The 26582-nt window shown below is 40.3% G+C and overlaps 1 protein-coding gene across 10 annotated transcripts in view; it reads right to left on the reverse strand.

Annotated features, from left to right (window-relative positions):
- MAST4 (microtubule associated serine/threonine kinase family member 4) overlaps nt 1–26582 on the reverse strand; it is a 554707-nt gene that overhangs the window by 200324 nt on the left and 327801 nt on the right. The window lies entirely within an intron of this gene.

The raw sequence follows: 26582 nt of genomic DNA on the forward strand, positions 1-26582 counted from the left end.
AACTTTTAAAAAAAGACAAATATAGGGCACCACAGTTCAAAACCTGGTCCCCAGCCCCATAACTGTACTCTCAACGGAGGACGGAAAAATTGACTTGTATGGTGAACCAAGCAGATGAGCTCCAGTCAGAGTAACCAAATCCCCTTCCCTGTAAATAGCATTTTCTACCCGGAATGCAAATTTAAAACAACGGCAAACTGAAGCACGTTCAAGCAAATTGTAGACAGTGCAACCTTATGCTATAGAATAAGAGTGAGGGCTCTTCCCCCAGAGGCCTGAGTTTGAACCAGATCAAGCCTCTTTCTAGACATTGGTAAGTGGGTACATTTTATTGTCCAAACTTGGAGGGGCTGAAAGTGAAAGGGGACACATTTAATAATCACACTGGGATAGAAGCCATGAATGGAACCAAACCCGGGCAAACAGAGACGTGTGGTCACTACAGATAAGTCTGTTTCTCTGGGCCTCAGTTCCCACATCTGTCAAATGGCCTTCCTGGCCTCACAGGCCCAGTGTGAGCACAAGAGTTAACGTGGGAAGCACTAAGAACAGCACTGGGCAGGTAGCAGACACCAGCCCCTGAAAGGCTCTCAGGGTCTGGCCACCGAGGTACCTACACCTGCGGGAGTGAAGGCTCTGAAAGGACTAACATGTTCCAGGGACCCAGGGGGACGTGAAAGCTCTGTTTGCCCTCTGACCTCACAACACCACATTCCCTAGGCTCGGTAACTTTATCACAGGTAAGTTTATATTATCAGTTCAGAAAATAATAAATTGTAGGAAAAAAAAATCAGAGTAAAGTACCTAAATGTCTTCTACAATGAGCTCATTATATTCACCTTCTCCATTACTGCACATGAGTCTACTCCCTGCCCCCTCACTCATCTCCCACTTGGAGTACCACAGATGCATCATCTCATTCTCCCTTCTTTGGATTCCTACAAGAAACAGAAGCCTCCATCTGGTAGCACCTGCAGAAACCACAGTAGCCGAGAGAAACACTAACTGGCCTGTCCCTCCCTCCCCAGCCACCCCTCCAGTGACACCTGAGACCCCAATCGTCCCACCCGTGCCCAGCCCACACCCACACGACCAGCGAAGCGTTCACAATCGTGCTCATCTCTGCTTCGCAGAGCCAGTTCGTGGAGTGAGTGCCTACACTAAACAGACCTGGTCCTACACAACAATTCAGAAATAAAACTCAGGGATGAATAAGGCACTTCATTGGTCCTACACAACAATTCAGAAATAAAACTCAGGGATGCATAAGGCAGTTCACCAAACCATCACATTCACAAAAGTACCAGAACTGGTGTCTGCAGAGTATGAAAAAATTGCCATCTGGTACCAGCTTCTTCAGATTTTTTTCAATATTCTTCACAAAGTGAAGGCGGGGAAAACAGAGAGAATGAAAGAGATAAGTGGTCCTGCTCATCCTACAGAAGTCAATGAAACTAAAAGGGTTTAGCAGTCAGCTGACTTTCCCACACTTACAGGTGTCCCTGTGAAAAGGAGACACAAATAAGTTCATTTGTATCCTTTTTCAGATTCCACAAATAAGCAACACGATATTTGTCTTTCTCTGTCTGGCTTTCTTCGCTTAGCATGATAATCTCTAGGTCCAGCCATGTTGCTGCAAATGGCATTATTTCCTTAATGTTTATGGCTGAGTATTATTCCCTTGTGTATATATACCACATCTTCTTTATGCGTTCATCTGTGAATGGACACTTAGGTTGCTTTCATGTCTTGGCTATTGTAAATAGTGCTGCTATGAACATTGGGGTGCTTGTATCTTTTTGAATTATGTTTTTCTGCAGATATATGCTCAGGAGTGGGGTTGCTGGATCATATGGTAGCTCTGTTTTTAGTTTTTTAAGGAACCTCCATACTGTTCTCCATAGTGGCTGTACCAATTTACATTCCCGCCAGCAGTGAAGGAGGGGTCCCTTTTCTTCACAGACATAGAAAACAAAGTTATGGTTACCAAAGGGGAGTCAGGGGGAGGGATAAATTAGGAGTTTGGGATTAAAGTATTCACACTACTATATATAAAATTGATAATCAACAAGGACCTACTGTATAGCACAGGGAACTATACTCAATATCTTGTATCAACCTATAATGGAAAAGAATCTGAAAAAGAATATATACATGTATAGGTACATATCTGAGCCACTTTGCTGTACACTGGAAACTAACACAACATTGTAAACCAACTATATTTCAATAAAACATTTTAAAAAAAGAAGGCATTAAAAAAGGAGACCCAAAAGCATGTTGCCATGTATTTGGTAAATGCTCACATGGCTGCCCCTCACCATGGCAACGAGTGAGGGGGATTCAGGCAGCCGTGGACACACGGGAACCTTTCTAGCAGCAGCAGGACAAATGGACAAGCTCTTGGCAAAACTGGATCAGGTGACCATTGTCTCCGATGCCCTCCTCTGCTAAAGTATCATCTACCTGTCCTTCCCACTGCCTTTAGGACCATCACAGGTTCCACTGTTGCTGATCGAAATTTATCCCAGTAAATACCTATAGGTTATTATTCTTATTCTTGGGCAAGGTAGGTGAAGACAATGAAGGTCCATGAAGTTCATGACTTGCCCAAGGTCTCAAAGCTTGTATTTGGTGGGGGCAGTGACCAAGATTCAGGCATCACGCTGCTAGTCTATTGGGGTCCCAAACTCAACTCCTTCAGGGCCTGTCAGGTAACGGGAATGAAGGTAGCCAGCCAGGCAGGGTCGGCAGTGCACTGGAGAACGGGAACACCACGGGAAAAGGGCAGGAGTGTCCCAGCTCTAGGAAAGACTAGAATCATACCATGAGGAAATACAGACTCCCCCTAGGGCTTCCATTTTTACAAAGCAGCCCCCAAAGTCCCCAATTAGAACTCTCTTGCTGCTTCAAAGCACCTTCAATGACAATAGTTAATTGATTTTATGAAGTATGTGCTATATACCAAGTGCTATTATAGGTACCAGGGAGATGGAAGTAGCAAAACTGACAGGCCTCCACTCCGTGGGGCTTATACTCAACTCCCTCTCATTAAAGCGACTTAGCCTCTTAGCATTTCATCTGCCGTGACTTCTAGATCATTTTCTCTGCCCCCCAGCATAGTGAGGGACACTTGCTAATACACTCTGAGCCTTACCTTCCTGTAATAATTCCTTTCGACTTTCTCCTTGAACCTTACTTTATTTATAATTAATTCCTGGTCAGTTTTTACATTTTGAAGCTTAAAATTTAATATTTACAGAAGCATCAAAATGCATGGCCTACCTCTCAAGCATCAAAATGCATGCCCTACCTCTTTGTCAGCACCAATCACAAAGCAGACATCCTACAGGAGAGCGTGCCACGTTGTGAGCACAGGTAAAAACCCCAGACCAGGCTGGAGTCCCAGGGAATCGCATTCATTCCATCCATATACATTTATGCAGCTTCTACTATGTGGGTCAGGCACTATTCTAGGCTTTGTGGATACAACCATGAAAAAAATAAAAAAAAAGAAATCCTCATCCTAGTGACGTTTACGGCACAATGGCAACAGTCTTCTCTGAAACTAGCACTGAATCCCACCAGCCACGTGGCATGTGTGATTTCAGTCCCAGCTGTAAACAGGGAGAGGGAGAGGTGGGAGAGGAAAGCAGAAGAAATGCAATAGCCACTCCATGGCCTAGCTGTGTGTCCCCCATGTCAAGACTCCAGGAAGCAAATGGGGAGGTGAACGAAAGGACGGAATAAGTAAAACAGGAGTGCAGGAAGTGCGGCAGACACTCCAATGGTTGTCCCCACTCAGAAGTTGGGACATGCAATGAAAATGCAAAAGGACACTGCTCTCTCAACAGCAATGTGGCCCCTGAGGAAGGGTAGCCAGCCTCCAGCTACTTCCTGGTCACCATTGAGGGTGAAACCTGCCAGCTGCTAAGAAAGCTCCTGAGAGTGTAAAACGAGGGAGCTTCCTTTGCAATTTGCTATCTAATAATCACAGTCCAGATTATGAGCTGGCCTGGGTCACATCCACATTATTCATGAGGCACTGATGTCATGGTTGCATGAACAGCCACTAAATTGAAGTAAATTTATTAAGTATTAGGCATTATGGAAATTCTGACTGACCATGGTTGCTGCAAAAGGGGGAAAGGGAAGGCATATATAAATTCCACTCAAGGTTTTTAAGATGTTTTCTATCACATTGGTATGGATAAATGGATATTGGGCCATTTTTTTTTTTAAGCTTGTGGACAAATTGTGTGTTTTGACTTTCTCTCTTCAGCCCTGCTGAGAGACAAGAATGTCAGAATTTCAGGATGAAAGGCCTTTGAGAATCATGTGGTTGAATTCTCCGTCCTACATCTTTCCAGGTAAGTGGGAACTTGGTCTTCCAGGAAATTTCCAGTGGTATGAAACTGATGGTCTGATGAGGCCGCCCATTCTACACCCTGAAAGCTTTCTTAGAAAATTCTTCCCCTCATACAGAGCCAAAATGTGCCCTGCTGTAGCCTCCCTGCAGCGGTGCAAGGTTACATTCCCGAGTCATACTCAACTAAACTTACATTTCATTTAGCAGCTGAGCTGCCCTGGAAAGCTGCAGATCTCTCATTTCAGGGCAACTCTCAGGAAGCTCCTGGAGACGAGGGTAACTCCCATCCCGGCACAGCCTGCCTCCAGGGCTTCACCATGAAAGGAACAGAATCCGCCACTGCCGCATATAGAAACTGTGTGTCAGCACCTCTAAAGGGCACAGACACTGTTAACGCTTACCACGGTCACTCTTCCCCAGACCTTCAACTTGCACTCATAAAAAGGAACAAAGAAGAAATCTGATCCATCACAACCAATGGAAGAAAAAAAAAAATTCTTTTCAGGGATGCAATAAATACTTTTCTGTGGTAATAGTATGAACCTATTTGGAATCTCTACAATTCACATTAGACCACCATCTGGGGCACACTGTTAGAGATGCCCAACTCCAAGCTGCCAACCAGCTTTCTCTACTTAGAGATGTCCCAGTGTGTTCAAGACCAAACTCATTATTGCTGTAATTTTCCTCCCTCTCCAACTCTGTTCTCCTGGGTTCTGCTCAATTAATGTTAGAAATCTCAGTGTCAATCATTCATTCAGAACTGTCTACTGAATACATACTGTGGGCACCTTTCTTTCAGCTTCTGTAACAAAGATTATCATCTATTTACCAAACTCATTTCCTCCGTTTCCTAGACACAGGGAACACAGGCTGTATTTTCCAGCCTTCCTTGTCCTTAGGTGTAGTAGAATACTAAATTCTAGGCAATGGAATGGGAGTGAAAGTAATGCATGCCACGCTCAGGTCTGGCAGTGCACCACCTCCCATGCTCCTTCCCTTTTGTACCAGCTGCAATGATGCCCAGGGCAACCTTAAAGGACATGTGTTGAAGACCCCCTAGATCTCTAAATGACTGTGTGGAGTGGCTCTTCTCTACACTCTTGTTTTGTGAATGAGAAGTACAATTCCATTGTATCTGAGCCAACTGTTTGGTGGTTGATTTGTAAGCAGCACTGTGACCAATACATCTTCTATTTCCAATTCACTCATTCATTTATTTTTTAATAAGCATTTCACAAACACTTAACTACATTCCAGACATTGAGAAAGGCACTGGGGAAACAAAAATGACTAAAGGAGGTCACAAAGTCTACCTAAATTGGATAATTAAAACCCCAAACAAATGATCCCATGGCAGTGTGTATTTCTTAAGTTAGTCACAGTGGAAAGATCTGAGACTTCATTTTGTATCTTAGGCTAGTTAAGCCACTTAACTATTGAAATGTGTTAGCATCTTCATCTATAAACAGAAGCAATAGTCCTTCCTGCCTAATGGCAGGTGGGTTAAATTGAAAGAGATAGAAAGCATTCTGTCAACTATCAAGTTCCCTGAAAATTTTGATTCACTGCAGTTGTCCTAATCCAGGACCTGTTATTCATGAAATATCGTACCAGCAACCTCATTGGAGTTTCTGCCTAAAATCTTATCTATTCTTAAATAATAGATTGGTAAAGGTAAATTTTCTCAGTCTGAGCTTGGATTGGTCATTTCCTTATTCAAAAAAAAAAAAAAATCTTCCAATACTCTGGAATGCTTACAAAATGAAAGTCAAACCTTTAAGCTCAGTATTCAAGGCCCTACATAGCATGGTCCCAAATTAACATGTAAGTCCATATGCTTTTCTTCTACCTCACCCACCCTATCTTCTAGCCACACACACACCATTTCTACAATGTGCCACACTCTCTCACCTCCTTGCCTTTGTTTTATTCTTTGCCTGGTTTTGTCCTTCACCACCATCTCTCCCCATTGAAACCCCCCAGTTTTTCATGGTGCAGGTTCAATATCACCAATTCTGAAAACATCTCTCTCCACAGTTTCCAGCACCTCATCCTCGTCTGCACTACCACAGCATGTATCCTGAGTCTCTCTTCTCCACTATTGATGGCACCTTTATTTCTAACAGCCTATTGTCTTTAGGAAGGAAAAAGAAGAGGATGTGTGAGCATTTAATAAAGGCACGTCACACTGAAGAAAAAAGTTCAGAAGACAGTCCAGTTACCTGTGGTTGGATTACCAAAAACAGACAAGTTATGAGAGTGATGGAATTCTCTGGATTGTCAGAAAATTCTTCCTATGCTTTAGGATCTATTACATTCAGGGGGTGTGTTATAAAAGCTATTACATGGAACTTTCATGTTGAAAGTCACTTTTACAATAACAAATATAATCCCATTAGCAAAAGACTAGAATCAAAGTTCAGAGTCATTCATTCATTTCCCTAGTCAATTCTTCAAATTTTAGTTGTCTTATTTTAGAAAAATGTGAGAAACAAATTTGTTAAACTGTCCCACTGATATGTAAGCATAAAGCTTGCAAGTTAGTATTTTCAGAGAACTGGCCATGCATGGCAAATTTTTCACTTATTTGCATATATGAAATAAAAAGTATTCATTAATTAAAAAATAATTAAGCCACTCTTTCCATCAACTGAGAGTTTGCTTCTACTTTCTCCCTTAGGATTAAAAAAGCATGAAGGGAAGCTGGATACTCTATTTTTTCTGATTAGATACAGGAAGACCAACTTTACCCACTGACACTGAATTCATAAAAAGTCTAATAGAGCATATGTACTATACGCACAATACTAACAGCATTTTCTATTATGTACTCTTGTAACAAACTGCGCTAAAATGCAAGTAGAGTTCCATGAAGGTATCTCTCTATAGAACAGAGAAGAATGAGCTTAGCCTAAGAGTGAGAGGGTGCGGTATGTAACTGGGAATTCTAAAAAAGTTTTAAAAATGCTCATGACTGTAGACAATTCAAGTTATTTTGCCCTGTAAATAACAGGGTATAAAATAATTTGTAGCAACAGATATGATACTCTAACGTGAATTAGAAAATTTCTTAGAAACTGTCATACACGGTATCATTATAAGAGATGGATCAAAATTCATGAAATTCAGTGCGGACCATTTTCTAAGGAAAGCCACATGTAATATACACACAGGAGTCAAACCAACAGCTAATCACTGGACACTAAGTGAAACATTAGTAAGATATGCTCAATGCGACAAGCACAGTACATTTTCTCAGTGCTCCTGTTAAGTCATCAAGTAAACAACTCAACCAGTCTCCTCACTTTATGTTAACACTAAGACGACAGTTAAGGAAAAACTGCTTGTTGCATATTGTGGCCCAAAGTGTTCAAATACTCATCATGGGATCTGGGAGAAGGGAAGACAAAGCAGCCCCGGGCAGACACTGGAGCGCGCTTACCTCCAGAAGTGAAAAGCGAAGAGAGGACTACAGGGACTGCCTGGGCTGGATGGGGTTGGACTCAGGCTCCTTGGAGTGAGACTGAAAGTTAAAATAATGTCATTCCAAGTGGGAGAAATGATGGCAGTAAAAATAGCATAGCTCACTGAAGGGACTGTGTTCCCTTTAGGCCAGAATCATCACGGCATGCCTATCAGTACCACTAGGTAATCATCTAATCACGTGCCCCTTTTCAGCTCTAAAACAGAGAGCAAGCACAATGCTTCCTGCTGAAATTAACATTCTCAAAACTACTGCTGCCATTTTTATTTGTGCCTTTTCTTTGTCACAGAGCAACTTGGCAGATACACTCGGCATGTGATATTTTGCAAAAAAAAAAAAAAGTCAGTGCTGTTTTGTATATTGAGTATATTCTATTTCTGATTAAGAATCAATGGTGAATCTGTAGCAGAACTATAGGGAAGTAGTTACCAGAAAAGAAATGAAAATTCAGGTTAACTACTGTTGTTTTTAAGAAACAAAGCAATACATATTTCCATAAAGGAAGTTATATTTTTAAGCACTTTGCAGTGGAACATATCCAACAACATTTTGTCTATTCTCATGGTAAAAGTGTTCTTATGCTTATATTTGTAATAAGTAACTTCAAAATTTCTCACATATGATTATAAAGTATTTTACTCTCCAAAGAGGTTTTTTCAAGTTCATCTATCAATGAACCATGATAATTCATTCCTATTCCCACCAACCCACCCAAACCACCAAGCATATTCAGCAGCCAACTCTCAAATATTCAGCATGAGGTGTGAGCTTACAGTCTCTTTATCTTTTGTCCTTTTCGCCTCATGGCTCTTCTATTTTAGGGATGAAAGGAAACAAATTTGTCAGATATCTTACTTGCAACAATTTTGCCAGTAGATCTATCAAGGTCTGAAGTTAATAGTAGTCAATTTCCAATTATTTTCCCATGGCAAAATCAATAAGAATTAGCTAAGTGTTCTAGTACCAACTCTTAGGCTGAAGTGAGCCCTGGAAACTCCTGCTATATTACAATGAGTTTCCTAAAGAACATTCTTCTGCCTCTCCTCTGGTCCGTGACTCTACACTGTAAACACATTTCCTTACCTTAGGCAAAGAGGTCTTGAAACTGAGCTGCATATTGACTATTTCAAGCTGGTTGTGTCCTTCACTGAACAGAGAAGTGGCAACAGTGGCTAAAATCAGATTTAGGCTTCCCAAATTCTTAATGCCATTCTTGTTTCCCATTATGTGGATAAGTGAGACTTGGCTGTATTTGTTTGAAACCAAAATATATATCATAGCTCACAGTGCCCCAATTTGTTTAATAAAATGTTTCAACAGAGGTACATTTTAGATCCTCTAAAACCATTCTCTGGTTTGATGCCCGCACTTGGTAAATTAAGGAATTGGTTTCCTTATACATTCAGAGTTCATTCAAAAGCTGCTGCTCGTAAACATACTGTACTCTCACTTAGCAGCTCACTGGAAAGCCCTGCCCACTGATGTAGCCATCACTTAGTCTACGTAGTCTTATCGGTTCCTTCTGGTCCTAAAATAGGTACACAAAGGCCCTGAAGCCACTGCATGCCTCTAGGCTGAGACACAACATCACATGTGCTATGAAGTGTCTGTGAACCTAATTCTACACTAAAATTGAAAAATGGAAGAAAAAAAAAAAAAAAACACCCAATTTCCCAGAAATTGGAAAGTCATGCATAGGCTAGCTACACGTCAGAAATTTCTCAGTAAATTAATAATCCATTAATTTCTGAAATGCTTATGTATCTGCTGTCTCACAGCTAGGATTTCACTTTCTGAAATAGGAATCAGAAACTGTCTCATGTTATTGATAAATCAAATGGAAAATTCTGAATTGCCTTTACAGAGTATAAAATATGCTGGTGTAAGAGTCTGTGCTGCAGTACCTATGGAATAAACTCTCCTGAAGAAAAACAGAAATATCTTATGAGAGAACATCCAAAAGCTGTTCGCAGTTAGTCTGTTAAAAGGTCCCCAAAGTTAAATACATTAAATGTGCTCTTAATAAAGTCTCTGATAAGACTTTCCATTATAACCATTCTCTGCAGTGGTTAAGAAACTGAATTTACTCAAGTCTGCAGAAGTAGCTTTCTCCATGACTGAATGTAAAATCAGCTATGTCTACCTAAGAGTAGTTTTACATTTCAAGGTAAACAAAATGTTCAAAGTGAATTTCATGCTAACATGACAATGACATTGAAGAGTGATACTCTATTCTACTGTCTCAAGCTCCTCAGGTAAAGAATAAGCTATTTCAGATGCACAGTAACATGTACTAGGGTTGAGGCTAGACTAAGGGGGTGTGGCCAGGGATGAAAACAAGCGCAGGGAACCCCCTGTGTTGAGCTGACTTGTATGTCCTGCATCATCACTGGCAATGTTGTGAAACATGTGGCATACCTCAGTCTTTTGAATTATAGAGGGAACAGTGGATACAACTGAGTTTGTATTTTACAAAGTAACTCTGAATTATCTCCTGTTAATGTGGACGAGATACCCAAAAACGAAAGAGAGGAAAGGTGTCATGTGAAATGGTATATGCCAAGGTCAAAGAAGACAACAAGGAAACAGTACAACCAGAAATAGAGATAAAGTGAAGCTGGGGGTTAAAGCTAAGTTCCTGGACCTGGAACAGAACCATGGGCATCTGAGCTTTGCATTTCCAGAATGCTAGAGAGATGAGGGTTAAGTAGAAAAATGTGTGCATGCCACTAAAATATTCCACATAGATGAGCAGGGCTAAATGCCAGTGTGGAGATGTGGACAGAACAGTAGGCAATGGGTAAATACTCTTTGTATCTGTATTATACAAAAAGCCACATCTGGCAAGAAGGTTGTAGGAACCCTCTAACTTTTGTAAGTGAGCTCTTGTTAGTAAAAAATCAGTGTATAATTTTAGAGCAAGAATTGATTAAGAAAGTACTCAAATCACTTCAGAAACGTCATGTTTTTATTCATTTACTAACTGAGGAAACAGTTTCCCTTGTGTGACGCACCTACAGGGTTCAAGAGGAAGAGTTACTCCTCAGAACTGGGCACAGGTCTCCCCTGCAGTCTTCTCCTGGAAGGAGTCCAGGATGAGATGACTTGGATTGTACAGATTTCAACTAAAATGTAATTTTGTATCTGTACTGCAAGTTAGAAGGCATATTTACATTTTTCTACCAGATTTCTATTGTACTGTTTTTTATTTTAAGTGTGCCAGCACAGACTAACTGGTAGCTTCTGCATCTTTGACAAACAGATTTAAAAGAAAAATTTGCTGACACTTCCTGCATCACAGATGTCTAACTTCTGCGCCACAAATTAGATGTGGGCATTTTATGTGGCTACATCAAATCAGAAGGCAGTCAGATGCCTTAATGGGTTAAAAAAAAAAACAAACAGCTAAGCAAACACAGAGCTCAACTAGGTAAACATACTGCATGCGGTAGCTAGAGACTCTGCAGAGAGGATGCAAAATGTACTATAGTTCATTAATATTCTGTTGCACAGATAAAACATGGATCACATCTAATGAGTGTCACAAATAACCCTTCTCTTGCACTCTTATCCATTGTAATGTCTTCTGTTATTCAAGGCAGACAGAGGCCCTTGTTTAGAACAAGGCAGCATGGGGATAAACAAACAGTAAGAGAGAAGAAAAAAAAGACAGACACACCATGGCCTGCTGATACATTCTTTCACAATGAGCTGTTAAGATGTTTCCAGCACTGAGGTTTAGTAACTTTAAATATGCAGCAGCGCTTTTCCTCTGACTGCAATGCAAAATGCTGGGTCTGGGCTTCCACATCAGCTGAAATCAAATGCCATACATTTAAGACATGTTTCTTCCAGCTCACACTGCAGTGCTCTGAGGCTGTCAGTACAAACAAATGCTAAATAGCTATTGGTCGCAGGAAAGCGAGTGCCATGCAGAAAGCATTAAAATATTAAAGAGAGACAATACTTACTCCAAGGTCAGCCCCGGAATCTGTAGCCTTTCCCGCTGGGCTTTCATGGTTGTTATATATTACCACACTCTATTGTAACCATGACACACATTCCCTGCCAGCATCCCAGTGATGACAGAGAGCCGAAAGGAACCTCTAGAAAGGGCTGGACTAACAATCTCTCGAGGGGGAGGGGGATCCTGCAAGTTTGGGTCCTTCCACCTCCAGTCGTAATCATGAGATGTCAGCCGCTTTCCTCAGGTTAACGGCAGTGCACACCGCACTGATCTCGTTAAGGGAACGAGGCTTTCGCCTTTGCATATCAAGTAATTGGTTTCCGATTTTTTTTTTTTTTTTAAAGAAAGTCGCTCCTCTCACAGACCCAGTTTTCACCTCAGCGAAATGAAAAGTCCTTGCCACCATGCAGACTGGAAAAAACAATAACAGAGTTCAGCATCATACTTGTAAAAGAGTTTATCTCAGCAAACCTCAACTATTCCCTACCTCCCGGGGATGCTCCTGAATAGAATTTGGCCATCCTGGGGAACTTCTGCTTATTCTTTCCTTGGTGGAGTTAACAAAATCAGTCATGTTCCACAAGAAAGACACGGGGATTGGTGCCCAGTGAAAATAGATTTTTTTTCTATATATGGCAATCATTGGAAAGAGGAATAAACTAACTGCTTTAATTTGGGGGAAGTTGAACTCTGCTGTGAGGCGAAGATTTGTGTGAACAGGCAAAACCCTACAGTGGGAAAATACCAACTGGAGACACAGAGATTGGAGTTTGTATTTTTATTTTGGAAAGCTGATTTTTAAGAACGTCATAATGCTATATACGTTAAGAGCAATCAAATACAAATATGGAAGGAAAGAAAGAACATATATTCTGGAAGTCTGAAAGTTTCACCCTGTATTTATTCAACAAACAATTTTTCACAGTTTTATTCATAACTTGGGACTAAGTGTACTTTCGTTGTCGTATATGAAGAACGTGTCTGACTCATTTCCTCTAATGCATTTTAAAATGTTTTAAAATTTGGCAAGCACTGGTTTGTTGAGAAGAAATACTAGAACAAATTAGGATTTTACTTTAGCAAGATTTCTCATTTTTAAGCACTGCAAGTCTACACACACATAGCCAAGCTGCGATGAAACAACTGTGTTCAAGTGGTTACATTTAAAAGGCCATGAAGTCAAACTCCATCTTTTCACAGATGACAAAGCTGAGGGTGCCCAGTTGGTAGTGGTGCCAGAATTAGATTCGGATGTGTTTCCTCCTGTCCCAGGGACCATCATATGCAGGGATGGCGTGTGCAGTTGCTCAGGTTGTGCCCTGCACAAGGGTGCCAGACAGGCAGGGAAGTCAGGGCTGAAATTCAGCCTGCTTCCCACTTTGCCAAGCTTGCACCAATGTTCTGTGCTGCTTCCACTCTATTATTTCTCATTTTCACACAGTTACCCTCAGGGGACTTTCCTGGTGGTCCAGTGGTTAAGAATCCACCTTCCAGTGCAGGGCATGTGGGTTTGATCCCTGGTCAGGGAACTAATATCCCACATGCTGAGGGGCAACTAAGCCTGTGTGCCACAACTACTGAGCCTGTGCACACTACAGCCCATGCACCACAACTAGAGAGGCCATGCAGCACAACTAGAGAGCCTGTGTGTGGCAACTAGAGAAGCCTGTGGACCACAACGAAAGATTCCACATGCCACAATGAAGATCCCACGTGCTGCAACTAAGACCCGATGCAGCCAAATAAATAAACATTAAAAAAAAAGTCACCCTCAGCTCTGCACCATCTAGAGGGTCACCTGTTTCTAAACCTACAAAGGTGCATGTGGGCCAGAGGTGGTTCATGTGATCTTCCCAGACGCTTTCTCTACATTCTAAGCTGCCAACTTGCTCTGGGGCATTTGTTAATGTTACTTCTCCTTCTCTGTGAGCTCACAGAACTAACCAACCGTCCGCCCTGTTGGAGGCAACAAATCCACACCAGGAACACAGTCATTGGTTAGTGACCATAGGGAGGCAGACAGAAGTGTAAACAAATAACTGTAATTTGCATAAAAGCACAACAATAAGAAATAATAAAGATACAATGGAATACAAAAGAGGATAGATCACTTTGCTCCCCATTCTACCCTCCCCCCGCTCTCCCCCCCCAATAAGCGTCTCTGCAATGTGAAGTATCCAGAATCTCACCATTCTTTCCACCCAAATCACCATGATCCAAGATGTACCATGTTCTGACTAGATTCTTGTAATTTCCTTCTAACTGGACTCTCTACTTCCTCCCTGTTGGTCTCCTACATTTTTTGGCCACACAAACTCCAAAATGATCATTTCCAGAATATATCACTCCTTTGCTCAAATCCCCCACTAGTTTCCCCCTTATTCCAAGTAAAAGCCAAAGCCTGGCAAACTTGGCCAAAAAATGGGATAAACTGAGCATCAAGAGGAGTGACAATGGCAATATATTAAAATGTACCCAAAATTTAAAGTCATGAAATCAAGAAGATGAGAAAGGATGGGAAAAAAAAAAAGAAGGAAGGAAGTCAGCTAGCCAACCAGGGTCACCTTTGGAAGATGCTAGAAAACTACTCCATTAATTTTGAAAATTCATAAGAGAAAAAAAAGTCAAGCACTCATCTTGTTTTCCCTATGAATTCCACCTCACAGATGGGTAATGACTCTCTTCATAGATGCACTCCAAGTGGTAAATAAAGAAAGGGTGACAAAATGAGATTATCACCATTTTTCAAGCCCTAACAAATCAACAGATCTAGGTCATAAGCAACAATGACTGCTGACATCACTGAGAGACAGCTGGGTACTATGCGCTGCTTGATGCAACATATATGAAGTAGTTTCACCAAAAAAAGCCATATCACCCCTGGATATACCCAAGTCTCTACATCAAAATACCAATTTATAAGAAATATAGTGACAAAGGAACATGTTAATACCATAGAATGATCAGCAAAAGCTAGACTGTGAAAGCCAGAACAAATGATCTGATTCTTAAACATTTTCAAAGCAGGAAGGAAAAAAAAAATGATGGCAAGAGAACCTTGACATTGAAAAAGACAAGAGACATATGGACTAACTGCAACACATAAACTTTTTTTGGAGTCCTGATATGAAACACATAATCAAACATTTACAAAATAATCAGTGTAATTGACATACACACACAAACACCAATACATACACACACACTGGGTATTTGTTAATACTAATAAATTATTTTTAAGTATAATATTGGGATCAGGATCATTTTAAATTCCTTACTTCTAGAGATACACCCCAAAATAGTCACAGATAAAATAATATGTCTAGGCTTTGCCTCAAATTAATCTGGAGAAGGAGTATAAGTTATATATAAAAGAAAACTATCCCTGAGTTACTATTTATTTAGCCTGGGTGATAGGTACACAGGGGGTTCATTATACTGTTCTGTCTAGTACATGTTTGAAATTTTCTGTAATAAAAAATTGAAGAAGAGTTCTTATCAGACCTGCAAAGCTCCATGTGATACGTACAGGCCCACAGCCCTGGCCTCCGCCCCTACAACTCCTGCCTTCACTCCTGGCTGTCCTTTACTTAGACCAAGCACACTCTTACCCCAGTGCCTTTGCACTTACTGCTTCCTCTGCCTGAAACTCTTTCCCCTTCAGTTGTCCAAACGTCCTGCAGATTTGAAATTGCAAGCCTTCCCCACATTGAGCGTTTCCTTATCATCCTAATGTCTTTCTCTCCTCAGCACTTAGCATCACTGGGCATATTTTGTATTCATTTTTTGATTGTCTGTCTTTGCCTACGAGAGAAGGCACCAAGAAGGTAAGTGGGTCGTTTGTATCTCCAGTGCCAAGAATGGCTCACACAGGTATCCAATACCTATCTGCTGAAAAGGGAATCAATGTCCCTCCCTATATTGCTACAACCACCAACCAAAGAGACTCACCCTCGTTTTCCCTATAATTATAGATCTCTGCAACGTTAGATAACTTAAGTGTCAGAACCATGACCTCAGAGAGTGGCCTCTAAGAAAACTGGAGAATCAGGACATGTTCAGATACCACATGAAGACCCAGAAAGGCCCCTGCTGGCTGGAAGGCACATACCAAGGACCAGCTGCTCACATGTGTGTGCAGAGAAAACCAAGGTCACACCAGACTAGGATGCTACGTTTTGACAGGAGGTGAGCAGGTGGGGGAAGACACTGGATTAAACTACTTTGGTGTCACTAAGAAGACATGCACACGGGCTAGAGTCAAGCAGCTTTCTCTTCTTATGGGAAAGGAAACCACGCGGTCACATACATGGTGGCAGTATGGGTTTGAACAAACCCAATGCCATGACTGAAGGCAGGGTTCTCCTACGTATTCCCTAGAGTGGTAGTGCTGAACTAGGGCTGGCAATGTTTGGAGATGTTTTTGGTTGTCACACCTGGGTAGAGGCCAGGGATGTTGCTGAGCACTCCCCCATGCACGAGACAGCCCCCCAGGGAAGAATCACCCACTCCCAAATCAACAGTGCTGCTCTGGGAACCCTGCTGTAAAGGCAGGCATCAATTTCTGCAGGACCCTCAGTAGCATACCCAGTTTCAAACATTTTGGTTCTGACTCCATTGCACTCAGCTTAGGTGGGATTAAAAAAAAGAGCTGTCGTATTGTTTCATTTCTCAGTCAATATTTCCTCCCCCAGCAACATGACTAACCTAAACGTACATAACGCTCCATCCTATTTTCAGGGGGAAGGGCATTGTACAGCCAGAGCCCCAGAAGTGTCACTAGTTCACAGAGACCTAATCACCAGGGTCTCCATGCCACACCCGAGCAGTAACCTAGATACGGAAATTTGCAAAGCAAGACAACCCAAACGACAGCCAAATGAGCTCTGCAGTAGCTCTGAGGCCACGGGTGAAGGGGCAGCTCACAATTCTGGAGAGGTATGTTGACCTGAGGTACACAGGCAGACAGGATTTACACATAACGGTTTGACATCCTAGGCGAAATTCAAGGAGCAGACCTCCCCAATCCAATATTTTCTGATTTTTTGTCTCTCTAGAGTCAAAGCTTCCACAAGAAAGATACAAAACCCTAAGGCAAGAGTGAAAATGAGTATCACTCTCCCTGAATGTTCAATTATTTATATATTCTTAAAAGCTGGGCATGTTCAAAAAAAGTATGTGTGTGTGTGTGTTCTCTTCTTTTACAACTCACATAACCTAATAGACCATACTATTAACATTTTCACTCTCTCAATGCGATATCATTCATAATAACTTTATTGTACATCTGAAACACTGTAAATCAACTACACTTAGATAAAAAAAATAAATCTAAAAAAAATAAAAACTTAAAAACAATTTCTAATCAGCAGGCAGTGTTCTAGGTATGAGAGACATAGCAGTGAATGAGATGGAAAGGTCCGTTTATGGAGTCCATTTAAGTTGGGAAAACTAAATAAGGACGTAACTAAGATCATTTCTGATAAGGACAGGTACTGTGTAGGTGCCATCACAGGTGATATGATGATCAGTGACTCAGAGGGTAGGCGGTGCTTTCAGATCAGGACAGGAGGACTCGGTGATGCGCAAGCTACATTTGCTGGATGAAAAGGAACCAGCCCGTGAAGAGCCGGGAAAAAGAGTACCACAGGCAGAGGGAACAGCAATTGCAAAGTCTCTGAATCTGGGACATGCTGGCTCATTTAATGGTCTTAAAAAAGGCCATGTGTCTGATTGTAGTAATGCAACAAACACTTGTTGAGCATTTGTATATAATGCATGGCATTGTGTGGGATGTAAGGATGAATTATGTAGAAGTTTGATTCTCAAGGATTTTATCATTTAGTGAAACAAGAAGAAGGACAGAATAAAAGTTAAAGGAGGAATCAGTTTTATGTTCTATATGCCATGGAGATAAAGAACCAGGTTTCGATTTTAGTGACATCTTTAATAACAGGTATTGGCTTTTCGAGCAGGCCTTTTTGAGAAGCCAGTTAATGACCTCTAAGGATTGTCCATCACTTCATAGAGCAGGTAACATGACGCTGTCCATGTGTGTCCATGCATTGAAGGTCATATCTCAACTGCTTCCTACGGGCAAGACATTCGAGAAGCAAGACGACTAAGATAAGACCCCTCTTAGTGGGGCATGATGAGGAAAGATCAGGGCAGAAGCATCTTCTTCTCTTTCTTCCCTCCCTGTGTCCTGCCCTCTCCTGTTCCTCTTCCTTCCCCAAATGAAATGAAATCCTTTCTTGACAGAGAAGGCTTATCACCAGCTTCTACACTGTTCACTAAAGATATCTTAAGACATATAAGGTATCAAATTAGCCACCAGTACACATTTTCTCAAGGAAGTACCGGGGGATATGCTAAACAATGAAGTAAACCATTTAAGAGAAATGCATATGATCGAGGAAAGGACAGTGCATGGCGAGAAGTGAAGGGTATTACCAAGACGAGGGTAGGGATGGTAAAAGGAAATTCCAAGAAAACAGCCATGCAGCAGACCGACAGAGCACACAGACCCGTCGGCACCAGAAAGACGGAGATGTCCATCGACAGATGAACAGATAAACCAAATATGATATACACATGAAATGGAATGTTATGCAGCCTGAAAAGAAGGATATTTTGACATATGCCATAACATGGATAAACCTTAAAGATATGTTAAGTGACATAAACCAGGCTCTAAAGGACAAACATTGTATAATACCACTTATAAGAGGTACCTAAAATAGTCAAATTCCTAGAGACAGAAAGTAGAATGGCAGTTGCCAGGGCTTGGGGGAGGGGAGCATGGGGAGTTAGTGTTTAATGGGTATGGAATTTCAGTTTGGAAAGATGGAAAGGTTCTGTGGAGGTAAGGTGGTGATAATTGCACAATGTGAAGGCACTTAATGCCACAGAACAGTACACTTAAAAACATGTTAGGACTTCTCTGGTGGCACAGTGGTTGAGAATCCACTTGCCAATGCAGGGGACACTGGTTTGACCCCTGGTCCAGGAAGAGCCCACGTGCCACGGAGCAACTAAGTCCATGCGCCACAACTACTGAGTCTGTGTTCTAGAGCCTGCAAGCCACAACTATAAGCCCGTGTGCCACAACTACCGAAGCCTGTGTGCCTAGAGCCTATGCTTCGCAACAAGAAAAGCCACTGCAATGAGAAGCCCACACACTGCAATGAAGAGTAGCCCCCACTCACCACACGTGCAGCAACAAAGACCCAACACAGCCAATACATAAATACATACAAACATACATTTATTTTTTAAAAAATGGTAAATTTTGTTTTGTGTATTTTACAATTTAAAAAAATGAAAAGAAAAAAAAAGTATATGTATGCTATGACTCTACTTGCAGGAAGTTCAAAATCAGGCCAAATCAATCTATACTATCAGAAGTCAAGATAGTGGTTATGGAGATGGGACCCTGTCAGGGTAGCAGTGACAGGAAGTATGAAGAGGGCTCCTGAGGGACAAATGATGTTCTGTTTCTTGACCTAAGTGCTGGCCATATGGATGTACAGAGTTTGTGAAAATTCCTCAAGCTTGTGAATCTCAGGATTCCTCAAAGTCTCAAGCTGCATCTCTCATAAAAGCAAAGAATCTATTTTAGAGGCTTTACAGCTTTCTCACACACTTCTTAAATATACTCCCTCTTTTAAAAAAGTTATTTATACTCTACATCATTCCATGTAGGATTTGGGGCAATATGTAAGAATACACACATACCCTACTCACTATTTGTTAAATTAACAAATGAAGCAAAATAAAAAAGTAAAAGTACACACACATACACAAAGGTAAAATACATTAAGTCAGAACCAAAGAAAATAGAAAACGGAATAAAGGGACAAATCCATGGGAAAATATGAACCCAAATATTCAGAAAATACAGAATGCTAAAGAGGCAAATTTTATGGAGCTATCTGGAACCAAAATCATTAATTACTCACTCAACATTACACAGTTAGTAAATGACTGAGCCAGGATTCTAAATCGGATTTTTCTGACCTCAGCTACTTTGTTCTTTTTATTAAAGTACACTACACTTTTGCAGATCATGAAGTATAAACATTAAGTTACTTTGACAAAATGACTCCAAGAGCATTTTTCTAGGTAAGATAGTCAACATATTTCATTCACACCAAAAACTGATTTTCAGTAGCATTTTGGAAAATATATTACATAAAATCAGATATACTCTGGATATGTAACCCAAGAGGTAAGCTGGTAAACTCTATTTTTGGACAGGTAAACTCTGTCAGAAATGGCCAATAAACAACAACAACAAAAAAACATTAAATTAAATGACACAGGGCTTGGGGAACAGCTTCACAAACTACAAAGCACTTTCTAGAGGTGATAACTGATCAAAGACCTCTTCTATCTCCACACTCAGCAACACCATGGATCTCCTGTTTGGAGAGATTATTAGGGGTAAAGACTACATAGCACTATCCTTACTATTTTCTATTTTTGTTGACTCCTGACGCATTAACAGCCACACCATCACCTTTCAAGAGTTCAACCCACAGTAGCAGAGTTCCTCATTAGAGAAAGGCCCTCTTTAAGAGGTTATCCTAATGATGTCGAATTTTTAATATATTTGAACAATTTTTCACATTATGAATTACACAACTAAGGCATTTTCCACAGTTGAAGCTCTGTGAAAATTTTTATAAATAATAGATGCAACATCTATAGAGACCTAAAAAAGGTAACGTGAAGATGGACAAATGAAAGAAAAATCTTACCTTTTAAATAAGAGGGGGAGAAGAGTAAATTCAAAACAGTGAAAAGAAAGAAGGAAAAATTCAGAAGATCAGTGACTTTTAAACAGAAAGGGCCACATGCAGTAGTTAAGCTCTTTTAGGGAAATGTCATTGTCAACATTTAAGGACACCCTAGGTTCGGAAACCTGGGGAAGATAACGTGTAAAGAAGAGGCACAATTGTTTGCATCATCGCTGAAGATCTACTGTCTTCTTTTAAAAATGCTCACCTTTCTGAAACTTCTGGCCCCAACATATCCTGCATAATTCCAAGTCAAGCATATCATTTAGTTATTATGAAATGCTATGATTGATGATCTGACAGCCCATAACAGATGACCCGTATGTTGCTCTGCTGTTTGAAGTCATGGTAACAAAAACACCAGAAGTACACGACTAGGTGCAATGCACGCGATGGAGACCAGCAGAGCAATGGAAAAACAAATGCCACTTCTTCATATTGCACGTTTGATAGCTATCATTCCTTCAGCAAACATTTACTGAATATCTATTATGTACACAATATTGGAAACAATAAGGAAAATCCGTATTTCCTAGTCTTATTATAAAAATGTTTGCTTGGCCTAAAAATAGAATTTTATGGAAAAGGTTTTATTGGCTACATTCTGGGGAGGAAGAGAGGGAAGGAGGAAAAAGTTGGCCCAAACGTGTTTACCTTAACAACAGTTTTTACACTGATTTTCATCCTAATATCCCAAGTTCTACTAAAAAATACAAGAGGTGAAATTAAAGCCTGGAAAGACTAATGTTGGCTTTGTGGTCATAATAGCTGCTCGGACTTCAAGAATCTTGTTTGAGCAAAAGAGAAAATGAGGGTCATGCCTGTCTATTTCAATTAACCAAGCAACACAAAGAGAATTACATGCTGTTGTTAATGTGGTATTTTCCATCTTCATCTATGTGTATTTTTAAAAGTTTTTTTTAAAGGAGTATGTCCTATCTTTTCTCCCTCACAGTCAACTCTGTTTTTTAGCTTGTAAGAGCTGTCACCCAAGTACAAATAAGCTGGGCCTACGTGGCATCATGAAGCCAAAGAAGAAAATCAAAAAGAGAATGCAGTCTGAAACACAAATATCACTTTTCTGTAACCTGAAAATCCTTCTCCAATTCCCACTTCTTCCATTGAAAATTACAGTCGTTCAATGCAAATATAGGACCTTTTCAGGAACACTAGGAATTGCTGAAACAAGCACCTTATAAAATCAAAGATCAATGAATTCTGCAAGAATATCAAGTGATTGCTGAGGTATATACATGGAGATGGATCACCTGAAAACACAAAATGCATTCTATATGTTGAAAACCACATTTTAAACTATTAATTTTCTCCTGAGCAGAACATGAATTTTTAAATTTGTAATATTTTGGTTGACCATCATTATTATCCTTTAAAGAACTTCTGATAATAATTTTTATGTTTTTCTTTTAGTCAAATTTTATTTAGGAGAACATTATTCCCAAAATTTTTGAAAAATATTGTTAATTTCTAGTATTATACTATAAAGATATCTAACTTTTAGCATTTGTGTCAATTTCATATACTTGAACCTACAGGCATTCTTACCCCCATTTTACAAATGAGGAAAGAAGGCGGTAATTAACTTGTCCAAGGTCACCCAGCTAGGAAGAGAAGAGAACATTTAATAGTCTGCTTTGGATAAATTACTGAGCTTGCTTTCTGTAGCCTAATAAAGGATCAATTTGATGAATGTTCCTTTAGTATTGCAAAGTGCAGTGGGAAGATATAGTCTACATTTATAGCATATAACATTCAGAGATCCATTCAAATCCTAATGAACTTTACTTTTATTTTCCTGACCTAATATTGACAACATTGTGTTAAAACATCTGCTCCCTCCCCCAAAGCAAGTGCCTCTTAGACCAGTGTACTGAACATTTTTGGTTTTTAGGATTACTGAAGGACATCATTTGTTTCAGGACTAAATGGTATACTTGTGGAGGCTGACAGAGCATCTTTTCTCCTAGCACAACTCTGACACGTTATAGTTACGCAAATTTGTTTTCTGAACTCAGACCTTTCCTGTTTCCAAAATAAGTAATTACCTTCATTTCCAACCCTCATTATTTCCACCCTTCCACATTCAACCATTTTACAATATTTACTGTTTGTCCCCAATATTTTTCCACTTAGTATATATTATTATTTATAGACATTTTACACATTTTGAATTATTTTATTTGTTTGGGATTTTTTGGTAACATCTAAAGTTGATCACTTGGTTAGCACTGTAAGATTAAATACGTATGAAGGATCTATGATTTCAACTGCTTTAAGATCCCTATGATAAAACTCAAATTTATCTTATAAAAAATGTCTTTTTTCTACTTTACTAAATTAAAATATTTACCTCAACTTAAACATCACTTGCTCAAAGAGGTCTCCCCTGACCTCCTGATCTAAATTAGACCCACAATTATCTTCACCTAGGACATTCTGCTCTTTTTCTTCAGAGCACTTATCATAAATAGGGTAAGTTTTAAATAATATATAATAATGTAAACCCCATAAACGCAGGGGTCATGCCTTTTCTGTTCACCATTTCATACTAAATGTTTATTTAGCACAGTGCTCACATATAGAAGGCACTTGATAAATCCTTGACCAAGCAAAGAATAGTTAACAAAGATAACGGGGGTGAACACATCTAATTAAACTGGGAGATTATTTCTAGAAGGCTTAGTTACCATTCTTGACTAGAGAAATCAGAATCATTCTGGGCTATCTTGAGAAGTCCAGTGTGCCCATGTTTTACTCAAGCCCATCCAAGCCAGTGATACACATGGCATCATCTGTGAACAGCAATAAAAGCCATGTAGCTTGGAAACTGCATTAGAGGAAAGCTGAGAGCTACCTGGAGAGAGAGTGAGGTGGCTGGCCCTGGACCAGCAGTGGAGATGGGCAGAGGCAACGAAAAGGCTTTGGGTATCAGAAGGTGAGAAAGGAGAAGTGTAAAGCCAGAAATTTTGATAATTCTGTCATGGCAAACAGCAGAGAACTGCTCAAGAGGAATCTCTGAGGACATGACACTTTGTATGCAAATGTCAGTAACGTCTTACCCCTTCCCAGATAACCTAAAAGTTGGAATCAGATTATACATCTCTCTTATCATACCCACATTCTAACAGAATTCAGTCTTTCGTTCTGAGACAAGGTAATCCAAATCAGAAAATGAGACGGGTTTTCATCTTTGCCTTTCTTTTTCTATCTGCTCAGCCAACTTGGGAACTTAGTCTCTGAGCAGGTTTAAGTCCTGTAAGCCACCAGTCCCCTTCATCACCCCACCCCCTTCTTTACAAATGTGGTACTCAGGATGGCTGGGATCTGTGACACTTGCCTTGTGGATGAGAGGGACAGCACTTCCTATGAGAAGCCTGTCAACTAGATACTCTATTTTCCTTCATATCTAGCTTGGGAGAGAAATTTTTTTGAAAAGTCCCAGATAGCACAAGATAATTAAATAAATGTTAATATATCTTTATGAAATTGGTAATTTCAGTCCCAAGCTGCCTCCTCACATCATAGGCTGTTGTCTCTAAAAGAGTCGAATTCTTGAGAACCAACACCGAGACATAAAATGTACCCATGATCTCAAATCCAAATTAAAACTCAACTTTCCTCTCCTGTGGGGCCTCAGACTGGTTGGTACAAGCTTTAAGGGTTATTCTGTCTCCTGCCAGAGAAAACGCTTTGAAGGATGGAGAAGCATTACGGCCGGGAAGAGTCTTTTCTAGAAAAAAAAGACTGCAGTGAAATGGTATTGAGAGTAAAGTGAGTGGGAGGTTAGCTTCCAATATCTAGATGGCAAAGTAGAAAACTTAAAATATCTGAAATCCCTAAGTAATCAGAGAATAGCGTTAACCCATCCCCTTGTGACTTCCATAAAAGTATCGACTGACATTTGATGTACTTTATGAGAAAAGGCAGAAGAGAGAAACATTCATACGTTTTTTTCCTTGTGTGGAAACGGGTACGGTATAGGAATTAAAAAGAAAAGCTGTGTTCCTTTATTTTAATGTTCCTGTGTCAGGTCAGGATCAGGCTAAAACTCAGGTCTGGTCCAAACCCTACAGGGATCATAAAAGTCATCCAGAAAAAAAATATGTCCATTTTCCAGGGTCCTACTTCTTCTAAGGCAGAAACAACAATAAAGAATTCAGAGGTGAAAAGAATTAGTACGTCATAAAAAATAGGAAAGAAAAATAAAATACTCTCACATTGACTGTCCCTAAGAGAATTTACTCCCCTACTTAAATTTATGCAGCAGGCTACCAGAAGCCTCATAAATACTGGACCCATAATCAAGCCATAATCATTCATTTTATTTACATTTCATTAGGGGGCACTGAGGTAATGATCTTCCAAAGATTTCACTGCAGCCAATGCAAAAAGAAGTGGACATCTTAAAGGGAGAGGGCATAAAAAGGCAATGTCATTTGTCCCAACGGCACAGAATTATTAAAAACAATCTGTTTAAAAAGTTACTGGGCGCTTTTATGTGTTTCCCATTTGTAATTGCATTCTAAATTATTTTTACTCCACACGTTACATGTGAGATAAGACCTGACTCTATCTGAATAAAGAATTTAGAATGAACTTTTTGAGTATTACATGGGAAACAAACAAACTTCCATGAAATAGGAGCTGCAACAGTAACTTCCAATACACCTAGAACATCCGCTGTATATATTACGACTTGTCACTTACTGCTGGCAAAACCAGTGACAACCTTTCAGGCACTTGCGTAGCGATTTGAATAGCTGCACCAAAGGGCAGAGCAGCAAGACACTGAATAAAACATCCAATGCCTGCATTATTCCTTTGAAGGCTGTCAGCCATACATTTTGAATAACCTGAAATGAAGATCAAAAGGGAATAGAATTCATTTATTTATTTATTTTACCTGAGGCTGCGAATGAAAAGAAAGTAAAATCTAGGACTTAAAAAAAAAAAAGTTTAAACGTAGGCAAACATCAATACTTTGTTCCTAAGACCCATAAAGTTCAATAATTTCCTCAAAGTCACAAAGCATGACACTGAGCTCTAAAACAGAAGGCCAAGCAACGAAAGGAGTTAAAGAAAAATCAAAGCAGATATTCCTTCCTCTCACTTCTCTTTTCAGTCACCTTCCATCCGACCTTCACCGACACAGTTCCTCCGGTATGCCAGTCATGGGCATCACCTCGGTTCTCGTCAATAATTGCAGCCCGAGAGTGGTTCCTTCCTCCTGTGGGGATTCCCTGGGCAGCATTCATGTTTCTCTCTCTTTCCTCAAGCATGTTTTAAAGACAGGAAGAATGTGATAGAACTCAAGATGGGAAGGAGAGAGAATGAGAGGCTGCGGGTATTTTGCAACAATTCTACCTAACGAGTAGGTATTAATACAATCATCCCAAGCCACCTTTTTACACAGATCCAAAAGAATCTGGTGAAAGAAAAGTGAAGAGGAGAAATGACTGTCGAATAGTTTCACGTATAAGCTACTGCACAAGTTTAATCGTCCCATTGAAAAACCTGACATCCCTTGGTAACTGATTCTGTACACATAATTCAATGAATAAGATTCTGTATATAGAGTATAACATAATGACCCAATTGATAAACTAAACATGACCCCAATACTCCATGCTGGAAGCTTCTCCTACAACAACAGAAGCAGATATTACTGCTGTCCCCATCCACCTGCCAGCAGACACAGAGGCAGCTGAAGGCAGCATCTCCTCCTGCCCTCCTGGGTGGCCCAGGCCTCGGGGACTTCCATCACACAAGGCAGCCATACCAGCTGCACTGTGCCAGGACCTTCGCTGGCCTCCTTGGAGCTCAGGGATTAGGACCAAGGGGTTCTGGACTACTCAGACAATTTGCTGAGAGAATGTGCTCAGGCGGATTCTGTGGGGCAGCCTAGGAGCTCACCCATCATTTCTGGCACAGCTTCCCTGG

This window comes from Hippopotamus amphibius, chromosome 1 (genome assembly GCF_030028045.1).
Source record: "Hippopotamus amphibius kiboko isolate mHipAmp2 chromosome 1, mHipAmp2.hap2, whole genome shotgun sequence".
NCBI lineage: Eukaryota > Metazoa > Chordata > Mammalia > Artiodactyla > Hippopotamidae > Hippopotamus > Hippopotamus amphibius.